Here is an 11,828-nt window from a genome sequence, read left to right as displayed (position 1 = left end):
TGATAGAAAAATAAATTATACCAAAATCAAATTTTTCCTTTATATATTATTATAGATAAAAAAAAAATTCATTTAAAAACTCGCATAAATTTCCAATTGTAAACAATTTTTTTATCCACAAATTGCCTTCTATAGTAATACCCCCAAGAAGTTTTCTACCGTTGCGATAGACATTGAATCGAATCCATGTCATTTTAAGTGAAATATGTTTTATGACTCATCTCAAATTGTGTTTTAGGAAACCAACAAATTTATGCCTTTAAAAAAGTAGTTTTGGAATGTGTTTTTTTACTGTTGACAATAGTAGATTTTTTTAATAAAATTTTTATGAGATGGTAACCATGTAAAATAATCACAAGCTAAAATAAATATATATTAAATCAATATTAACAGTGGCACCTCTTGGTATGACTCAGTGATGGTTTTCAATAATCATTTTTAAAATATTAAAACCTTTTTAAATTTATTTATCATAAGACTGATTTTAAAATAAGGTAACATAAATATATACTATTAAAAATTAAAACATAATTAAAATTATATTTTTTTCAAACAGGATTTTTTACCTAATTAACCCACATTTTCGAATAAATTCCCAAAATAACCCAGTTTTCAAAAAAATTCCCAATATACCCCACTTTTAGAGGGAGGTGCCAATTGGATTGGCGCCCCCTCTTAAAAATTGCAAGGAGGCGCCAATTGGATTGGCTAGGGCACCTGCCCTAGCCAATCCAATTGGCGTCTGTGTAATTTTTAAGAGGGGGCGTCAATCCAATTGACGCCTCCCTTAAAAAAGCCTCAAATGAAAAAACTTCCAACATGAAAGTTGTAGATCTTTTCAAGACAATGAATTTGGATATAAATTTTGCATCATTTGGATTTTTTTTGAGAAAGTTATGGGCAGTTGAAGTTGGACTTCTGAGTTTTTCAACTGTTATCAGACCGATAATATTTTGTATTATTGCATGTGTTTCTTTTAGGAATATGAATTTTTGTCCAACATAACATTTGAACTAGACATCTTAAATTTTCCAATGCACTTGGTCCCACCTCAAAATAATAAAAAATGAGTGAGTTAGATCCCTGCGAACTTGACCCAAAATTAGGGTTTCTGTCAAAATGACCTATAATGTTTTGAAATTAATGATGAGCTTCCAAGTTTCAAATGGATTTTTGATGAACATGAAAGTTGTTCATATGGCGACTGTTGTTAAAACTTGAATGGAGACGCCAATTGGATTGGCTAGGGCAGGTGCCCTAGCCTAGGGTAGGTGCCCTGGCCAATCCAATTGGCGCCTATGTGTATGTTTTAAAAGGAGGCGCCAACTCAATTGCCGAGTCCCTCATAAAATGCCTTTTTTGTCTTATAAATAGATGCGTAGTGTGACCTATTGTTCCACAATTCATATGATCATTTGGCTATCATGTTTGGTGTTCGTCGCCGATACGGTAAGGTGATTTATGCGAGAGACAAACCTCAATTGTTGATGCTGTTTTGGAACATCACCACGTTAGATCAACTGAAGAGGGAGCTGGTTCGATGGTTAGACGGAAAAATACCAGAAGGGGAAAAAATCAGAAGTATTGAGAGACTTGACAGTATCTTTGGTTGGGTGCGAATGAAAACTGATAAGGATGCTAGGGAAATGATGTTCGGTCGAGACGATATTAATTTGATTGTTGTAATCAGTTAGAATTATTTATGTTTTCAGATGTTTTGTACTGATGTTGGTTATGAAACTCGTTGTAACAAGAACTTAATGATATATAATGATTGATTGTTACAGAAATACAATGTTACAAAAAGCATAAGATCTAGATACAATGTTACAAATAGCTTAAGATCTAGATATCATGTTACAATAAGCTTAAGATCTAGATGATGCTCCTTGATTGGGACAGTTGTTTTTGTTGTGTCCTGGTTGACGACAGATACTACATAATCTTATCATTTTATCTGTGGAATCCATCTCTGTTCTTATACGTGTGCTGTTTGGCCTTCCTTTCTTCTTTCTACGCATCTCTTCATTGTGCCAAACAATATCTCCTTCATATGGAGGCCAGTAATCCTCCATTGGTAGTACTGAAAAGCATTTACTATATACATTCATGATGGTGTTGGCCTTGTACACATCAGATAAATGGGTGTAAGCGTCTTGACGAGTATAAGCGCATGCTGCAATGACATGGGAGCAAGGTATGCGGAAGGCCTGAAATTTTCCACAATCGCACCAACTTCTGTGTAGTTTAACCGCGTAGGCTAAATTTGGTCTCCCCTCGCTGTTGCCCATTGTTTCCTGGACGCTGAAATTTTGTCTATGACGGTCAAACACTGTTACAGCGTGTGTCGTAGCTTTGATGCTCTCCTCTTTCATGACCTTCATGCAACATTCACTGAATACTTGTCCGGACATTAACACTGCACTCCATCTTTCACCTCTGCTTGCGAACATAGAAGCCAACCTATAATAGGTTGATCTTACCAAGGCGGTTATGGGCAGGTTTCGAATTCCTTTGAAAACCCCGTTCATGCATTCCACAATGTTTGTTGTCATGTGGCCCCATCGACAACCACCGTCAAATGCTCTTGTCCACTGCTCTACTGGGATGTTATTTATCCATCTCCCCGCGTCTTCATTAGACAGTCGAATCTCATCACGATAATATTGAAAAGACGGTTGAGTTAAAGCATACCCAGCATTCACCACCTTCTTGCGAAGATTCTTATCTTTTATAGCACACATGAAGTTTTGTGCAATGTGTCTGATACAGTAGACATGTGTAGAAGGAGGATCATGCCATCCGTTGTCATGGTTGTTGTAGGCACTTTCGATGGCAGCATGTCTATCAGAAATCAGACATAGATTGGCTTGTGGAGCGACATGCGTTCTGAGATGTCGAAGAAAGAAACCCCATCCAGCAGCCGTTTCACCTTCAACAAGAGCAAAGGCAATGGGAAATACATTGTTGTTACCGTCTTGTGCAACTGCCATGAGCAACGTACCCTTGTATTTTCCGTATAACCAAGTGCCATCAATTTGCAGGAGAGGTTTGCAGAAAGCGAAACCTTTGATGCACGGGTCAAATGCCCAAAAGAGACGGTGAAATATTCTATTACCTGTAGCACAGGTTCCGTCTGGCATCATTGCTGGCACTGTCTCCAGAATTGCCACAGTTCCTGGGACATAAGTTTTTAGTGCCCATAAAAACCGTGGTAATTCCTTGAATGAGTCCTCCCAGTTGCCGAAAACCTGCTCAACAACCTTTGTCCTCGGAATCCATGCTTTCTTGTAAGATGGAGTATAATTATATGTTGTTCGGATATGGGATATAATTATACTCACCTTCACTGATGGGTCTTTATTTACCAATGGCAGAATGTCTCGACATATCAAAGTTGTGCTCAGTTTACGGTGATCTTGTTGAACGGTTGTTGCGACGCAACTGTGTGGTGGGTCTATTGAAGCGATCTCCCAAGAGTCATTTTTCTTCTTGTAAGATGCAGCCAAACGAAACTTACAAAGCATGTTACGACATTCGATAACATACCTTCTAGAATCAGTGCGTTTCACCGTAAAGTCAGCAAAGTTGTTCTTGTGGTATTTTTTGATTGCCAAGACACATTCCTCTTTGGTACGAAACATGTCTCCAACCTTTAATTCGCCTACTGGTCTCGGATACGGATTATAGAAGACACTGTCGGACATTTCATCGTCGTGAAGATCCATATTTGTCATATGTTGAGGAGGAATATAGGCATGAGTAGGAGGTATTGGTGGTTGTTGAGCCTCATCTTCATCGTCGTTATTCAGGATGTGATCAACCTGTATCTCAGTCTCCTCTTCTTCTTCATCAACAACATCGACCTCTACTTCTGCTTCTGGGTTGAGTTCATCTGACCATTGTGCATCATCTGCAGCATCTCCACCAGCTGGATCCTGATCTGTTAGTTGAGACTGTTGAGACGGTATACATGGTTGTAGAGTAATGTACAACTCGATACAATCCATGCCTGAATGTTCATGACTAAGAAACATGCTTTCAACATCTTCATCGTCTCGTATCTTTAGGGGGAAAAACTTGCATTGACCATTCTCAAAAAATATAGGATTCTGATATGTCATCTTTGACACAATACCTGATGCTATAAAGGATTGTATTCTTTTTTTGAAATGCAAAAAGGTTGCATTTCTCTTCATCGTGACTCTAATGGTATCAGTGTTTCTAAAACAAAAACCATGAAGCTCAGACTCAAAAGTTTCACCGTTGCAGTGAACGTTGATACTGTATAATGATGAAGATGACATTTTGGAGATGAAAACTATTTTGCAAGTGCAGATGAATGTGAGTGAAGATGAAAAGTATTTTGCAGATGATAAGTATTAATGTGAGTGAAGATGAATGTGAGTGAAGATGAAAAGTATTTTGGAGATGAAAAGTATTTTGCAAGTGCAGATGAATGTGATAGTAAGACACTTAAATAGATGGTATCAGTGTCTCACATTGAAGCTAGTCTGAGATACCTTGTCAAGCATGCAAGTAATTTCTGAGATGAGGTGTCTGTCATGCAAGACAGTGTGAGTTGATGTGTCAAGCATGCTAGCTAGTCAAGAGTTGATGTGTCTGTCATGCAAGACAGTGTGAGTTGATGTGTCAAGCATGCTAGCTAGTCAAGAGTTGATGTGTCTGTCATGCAAGACAGAAGTGAGTATTCAGCATGCAGGATACTAGAGAGCCACGTGTCAGAGATGACGTGTCAATCCTGCAAGACAGTGTGAGTTGATGTGTCAACCAGGCAAGGTATCAAGAAGCTAGTCATCAGCATGCAGGAGACAAGACAGACACGTGTCGGACACCTAAGATGGTCAGAGATGATGTGTCAACCAGGCAAGGTATCAAGAAGCTAGTCATCAGCATGCAGGAGACAAGACAGTCACGTGTCGGACACCTAAGATGGTCAGAGATGATGTGTCAATCATGCAAGCCATCAAGAAGCTAGTCATCAGCATGCAGGAGACAAGACAGACACGTGTCGGACACCTAAGATGGTCAGAGATGATGTGTCAATCATGCAAGCCATCCATAAGTGATTTGTTCAGCATGCAGGAGACAACAATGCCACTTGTCAGACATGCAGAAGGTGGCGCCAATTGGTTTGGCGCCTACCTTTAAGGCTTGTACATGGTCGCCAATTTGAATGGCGCCCCCATGGAGTCAGTCCTCGAAACCAAGCATTCAGAACTAGCCTTGCATGCATGTGCCCTATGGTGTCGCCAATTTGAATGGCGCCCCCACTTTAATATTGCACATGGTCGCCAAATGAGGTGGAGACACCATACAAACACAATTTTTCATGCACTCCTCCATTTGCCTATAAATTGATCCACTCCTTCAACAATTCTTCCACACCAACATTCTCACTACTTCATCTACATTTCTCACTACTTCATCTACATTACTTCTTTTACAATTTCATCTTCAACAAAATCTTCCATTTTCATCTACACCAACTCCCCAACAATATGTCTTTACTCACAATGGGCGAAGCATACAGAGGAACAGTTGCAAACATCGCGACATACGTAAGTTTTTTCTTATACTTCTTTTTTATGTTTCATCTCCACCAACCCCATTTTATTTTTAAATACCGACTTAGTCAAGTGTTACACTATTTCTATTATAGGAGGTCTCAAGGTTTCGAACTCGAGTCCACGAATTTGTCCCAATGGACCCGATGATTCAACCTTATGTTGAACTCGCCGGTTTTGGTCACCTTAGCAAAATTATGTCTTGGTCTATAGATAACAAGTTCATTCTAGCCTTATGCGGAAGATGGAGGCCAGAGACACACACATTTTGGTTTCCAACCGGTGAGTGTACCGTGACGTTAGAAGACGTCTACATGCTTTTAGGACTACGAATTGAAGGCAAATCTGTTAATGGTAAGACCAACTATGCAAATTCAATTTGCATGGAGCTTTTAAACACTGATTTGTTAGATGATAATGCTAGGGGACAAGGTATACTACTTTCACGCCTAAAGTCATATTATAATAGTTTTTATTTAGATGAGCATTCTACCGAAGATGCTCGAATCATCAAAACTAGGTGTTACATTATGTTGTTACTAGGATCCTTTTTATTTCCCGAAGGTAGTGGTTCTAGCATGCATATTATGTACTTACCTTTACTTAGACATATAGATAGAATAGGTAGTTATAGTTGGGGATCCGCATGTCTAGCCTATCTCTATAGTTCTTTGTGCAAAAACTCCCACAAAGATACTTCTACATTTTCTGGATGTGCTGTTTTGCTACAAGCATGGGGATGGTCAAGACTACCGTCTCTAGCACCGGTCAATAGCAACCCCTTCACTTTTCCATATGCAAAAAAGTAAGTTGTTTAAATTGCTATATCTTTACTTCCTTCCTTACAGTTTATTACCCATAACTAATTTATTTTAACTTTTTGGTGTAGATGGTCGGCACGCGGTATGAATTACAGCAGATGTCCGAGACACTGTATTACTCAATATCGCAACCTGTTGGATCACCTTCGACCGGCAGACGTAAGCAAAATAATTTCATTATTTCTTCATATTATGTTGACTTTTTCTACATTCATTTAAATCCTATCGTCTTTAACATTTCAGTTCATTTGGCGTCCATACCTTAATATGGATCATGAGCATCAGATCAACCCTGAAGACGCAGCCGTATGGACAATGTAACACCCCAAATAAAGTAAAAGAATTATTTAATTAAGTTGATAATATTATTTTATTAATTTAATTAAATAAATTGGATTATTATTATTATTATTATTATTATTATTATTATTATTATTTGGAATAATAATAATTGGAAAATATATAAGTTGGGATAAGAGAAAAAGTTTCTCATTTGGAACAGAAGAGTTTTACGTGGAAGTTGAGAAGCTGCAGAGAAGGGAGAAGCTGTAGAGCAAAGGCTGAAGAGCGGAAAAGCGGAAGCGTTGAGTTGCCGAATTATCTCAGGTAAGGGGTCTGAATCTTATTAAACGATAATATGCGAGCAATTTCATGTATATGTTGGATTGTTGATGGATTTTGAGGATGTTAGGGGAATTGGGAAAGTTGGGGTTTTGATGGAAAATCACGTCGGATGAAACTGTGTTTAGACTGTAATTGAATATATGTTTAGGTTAGTTATGAATTTCCGAACGTATAGCTTTTTACGGAAGTTGAATCGGAGGTCCGGAAGTCCTCCAACGGCGGAAAATGCGGAGAACTCTGCATTCTGCCTTGTGTTAGCGCAGGTACTGCTGTTTTGTCTGCGTTAACCGGTTAACCCAGGGCGTTAACCGGTTAACACTGTTATATTTTGTGAAATGTGCTGTTTTGCCTGCGTTAACCGGTTAACCCAGGGCGTTAACCGGTTAACGCTGTTGCGTTTTGCCAGAAGAGGTATTTTCCTGCGTTAACCGGTTAACCTATAGCGTTAACCGGTTAACACTGTTGCAGTGTGTAAAAATTGTTAGATTTTATGTTGTGAACCCAATTGTGAGTGGCCTATTGTAGTTAATTATGATGAGTAATTTTGTTGAGTTGTATGTCGTGCTATTAATGATGATAATACCAGGACTATATGATGTTGTTGTTGCTATGTTGATTATGAGGCATGTTTGGTGTGCATGCATTCATGAAAGGCCGATGCCTAGTGATGAACGGACTGAGTTCCAATGATGTTGTTGACTCCGGGCTTGTTGAGAGGCTTGGTTCCTTACGGGGAACTCGAATTCTATGGTGATGAATCTGGGAGTGGTGATCCTGTAGTTGGTCACAAAATGGGTATACCGAGTCGTGTTGAGTCATGCATGGGTGTGTGCATTGCATTTGATGTGTTGTTTTGTTGATGTTCATGAGTTTGTTGATTATGATGATGATGATGAGCTGTGTTGGCATATGTGAAATATATAATTATGTTTATATTTATGTCGTTATATTATTATTTAATAATGTAATTCTCACCCCTTCTGCATGTGTTTATGTTCATCTATGATGAGCAATGTGCAGATAAAGAGGAGTAGCTTTCGTTGAGGTTTGAAGAATAAATGTAGAGCTATTCTACGGAGTCGAGTCAAATGCTCTGGTCATGTGACACCGGGGTTATGGGATTCGATAGATAATTATATTTTATTTACGTTGTTCATGAGGATTAAAACGTTGAGATGTTTTGTCGAGATAACGTTGAAACATTTTTATGAATTATTATATGATGAAAAATAATAATTATATTGTTGTCCGCTGCGAAGTTTTAAATATAATAAATAATGTGTTATATGTTGTGATGCGATAAGTGTATGTTGTAAGAAATGTAAACTCTTCTACATGTTGTACTCTGATAACTTATTTAAATATGTCGATCGGGTAGAAGGGTGTTACATTAGTGGTATCAGAGCATGGTCAGTCCAGTCGAGTCATAATGTGATGTTTTCCCTGTTGGTCGATTAGTGTAAATGACACTGTCGATATTTAACGGTTGTGGTTGTGTTGTGCAGAGTATGGCTGGAGAAAATGACCGTGCGATTGCTGAGGCTTTGGCTGCTATGGCGCAGGCTATGCAGGCGCAGCAGAATCCGCCGGTCGACGAGTTTAAGAATTTGGGAAGGTTTCTGAAGAATAACCCTCCTACATTCAAAGGGCGCTATGATCCAGATGGTGCTCAGATTTGGCTGAAGGAGATTGAGAAGATTTTCCGGGTGATGACGTGTACTGAAGCACAGAAGGTGCAGTTTGGTACGCATATGTTATCTGAAGAGGCTGAAAACTGGTGGGATAACACTCGCCAGAGAATTGAAGTACCAGGTGCTGAGATGACTTGGGAAAGGTTCAAGACGGCCTTTCTGGAGAAATATTTTCCTGCTGATGTGCGATGTAAGAAGGAGATGGAATTTCTAGAACTGAAACAGGGTAACATGTCTGTTGCTGATTACGCTTCGAAGTTTGAGGAGCTGGTGCAGTATTGTCCTCATTATAATAATGCTGATGCTGAGGGATCCAAGTGTGTCAAGTTTGAGAACGGGTTGCGTCCCGAGATCAAACAAGGCATTGGTTACCAGGAGATTCGTAGGTTTCCTACATTGGTTAATAAGTGCAGGATATTTGAGGAAGATAGCAAGGCTAGGACTGCTCATTACAAAAGTCTTAGTGAGAAGAAGAATAAGGATCGTGGTAGTCCTTATGCATCTCCGAATGGTAAAGGTGAGCAGAAAGTGGTAGATGAGAAGAAGCCAAGTGGGGGAGGATCTTCCATAGCTGGTAAATGTTTCAAGTGTGGCGAGCCAGGCCACCGTGCTGATAGCTGTACCAAGAAAGTGCTGAGATGTTTCCGATGCGGTCAGACTGGTCATAGAGTTACGGAATGTAAGGATGCTGGTCCGACATGTTTTAATTGCGGCGAGAAAGGTCATATCAGTTCGCAGTGCTCGAAACCGAAGAAGGCGGCTACTGCAGCTCATACTACTGGTAGGGTGTTTGCTCTGAGTGGGGTTGAAGCTCCTAAAGAAGATAATCTGATTAAAGGTACTTGCTTGATTAATAATGTTGAATTGCTTGCTATTGTTGACACTGGTGCTACTCATTCGTTTATTTCATATGAGTGTGCAACCAGGATTGGTATGATTATGTCGTCCCTAGGCGGAAGTATGGTGATAGATACTCCTGCTAATGGTTCTGTGAAGACTTCTGTTGTCTGTCGAGGTTGTCATTTGACGATCTTTGAGAGAGAGTTCGTGGTTGATTTGGTGTGCTTACCCTTGCACCAAATTGATATTATTCTGGGAATGAATTGGCTAGAATTCTATGGCGTGTTTATCAACTGCTATAGGAAGACGGTACGGTTTTCTGAAGTTGGTGAGAATGATGAGGCAAGATTTCTATCTGCTAGACAGGTGTGGGAAGAGCTTTAAAGTCTAAAAAGCTTACTCCGAGGTTTGTGGGTCCGTATCAGATTTTGAAGAGAGTTGGGGAAGTGGCGTATCGGATAGCTTTACCGCCGTCGCTTTCTAATCTGCATGATGTGTTTCATGTATCTCAGTTGAGAAAATATATTGCGGATCCTTCGCATGTTGTTCAGTTGGACGATATCCAGGTGAGGGATAATTTGACCGTTGAGGTGTTGCCAATTCGGATAGATGGCCGAGAAGAGAAGACCCTGAGAGGTAAGAAGATTGCTCTGGTGAAAGTTGTTTGGGGAGGTCCAGCTGGTGAGAGCTTGACTTGGGAGCGTGAAGATCAGATGAAGGAGTCGTATCCGGCTCTATTTGCTTGAGGTATGTTTTCGAGGACGAAAACTTCTAAAGTGGGGGAGAGTTGTAACACCCCAAATAAAGTAAAAGAATTATTTAATTAAGTTGATAATATTATTTTATTAATTTAATTAAATAAATTGGATTATTATTATTATTATTATTATTATTATTATTATTATTTGGAATAATAATAATTGGAAAATATATAAGTTGGGATAAGAGAAAAAGTTTCTCATTTGGAACAGAAGAGTTTTACGTGGAAGTTGAGAAGCTGCAGAGAAGGGAGAAGCTGTAGAGCAAAGGCTGAAGAGCGGAAAAGCGGAAGCGTTGAGTTGCCGAATTATCTCAGGTAAGGGGTCTGAATCTTATTAAACGATAATATGCGAGCAATTTCATGTATATGTTGGATTGTTGATGGATTTTGAGGATGTTAGGGGAATTGGGAAAGTTGGGGTTTTGATGGAAAATCACGTCGGATGAAACTGTGTTTAGACTGTAATTGAATATATGTTTAGGTTAGTTATGAATTTCCGAACGTATAGCTTTTTACGGAAGTTGAATCGGAGGTCCGGAAGTCCTCCAACGGCGGAAAATGCGGAGAACTCTGCATTCTGCCTTGTGTTAGCGCAGGTACTGCTGTTTTGTCTGCGTTAACCGGTTAACCCAGGGCGTTAACCGGTTAACACTGTTATATTTTGTGAAATGTGCTGTTTTGCCTGCGTTAACCGGTTAACCCAGGGCGTTAACCGGTTAACGCTGTTGCGTTTTGCCAGAAGAGGTATTTTCCTGCGTTAACCGGTTAACCTATAGCGTTAACCGGTTAACACTGTTGCAGTGTGTAAAAATTGTTAGATTTTATGTTGTGAACCCAATTGTGAGTGGCCTATTGTAGTTAATTATGATGAGTAATTTTGTTGAGTTGTATGTCGTGCTATTAATGATGATAATACCAGGACTATATGATGTTGTTGTTGCTATGTTGATTATGAGGCATGTTTGGTGTGCATGCATTCATGAAAGGCCGATGCCTAGTGATGAACGGACTGAGTTCCAATGATGTTGTTGACTCCGGGCTTGTTGAGAGGCTTGGTTCCTTACGGGGAACTCGGATTCTATGGTGATGAATCTGGGAGTGGTGATCCTGTAGTTGGTCACAAAATGGGTATACCGAGTCGTGTTGAGTCATGCATGGGTGTGTGCATTGCATTTGATGTGTTGTTTTGTTGATGTTCATGAGTTTGTTGATTATGATGATGATGATGAGCTGTGTTGGCATATGTGAAATATATAATTATGTTTATATTTATGTCGTTATATTATTATTTAATAATGTAATTCTCACCCCTTCTGCATGTGTTTATGTTCATCTATGATGAGCAATGTGCAGATAAAGAGGAGTAGCTTTCGTTGAGGTTTGAAGAATAAATGTAGAGCTATTCTACGGAGTCGAGTCAAATGCTCTGGTCATGTGACACCGGGGTTATGGGATTCGATAGATAATTATATTTTATTTACGTTGTTCATGAGGATTAAAACGT

The sequence above is a fragment of the Lathyrus oleraceus genome, chromosome 7 (assembly GCF_024323335.1).
Source record: "Lathyrus oleraceus cultivar Zhongwan6 chromosome 7, CAAS_Psat_ZW6_1.0, whole genome shotgun sequence".
NCBI classification, from domain to species: Eukaryota; Viridiplantae; Streptophyta; class Magnoliopsida; order Fabales; family Fabaceae; genus Lathyrus; species Lathyrus oleraceus.
This window is presented reverse-complemented; position numbering follows the sequence as displayed.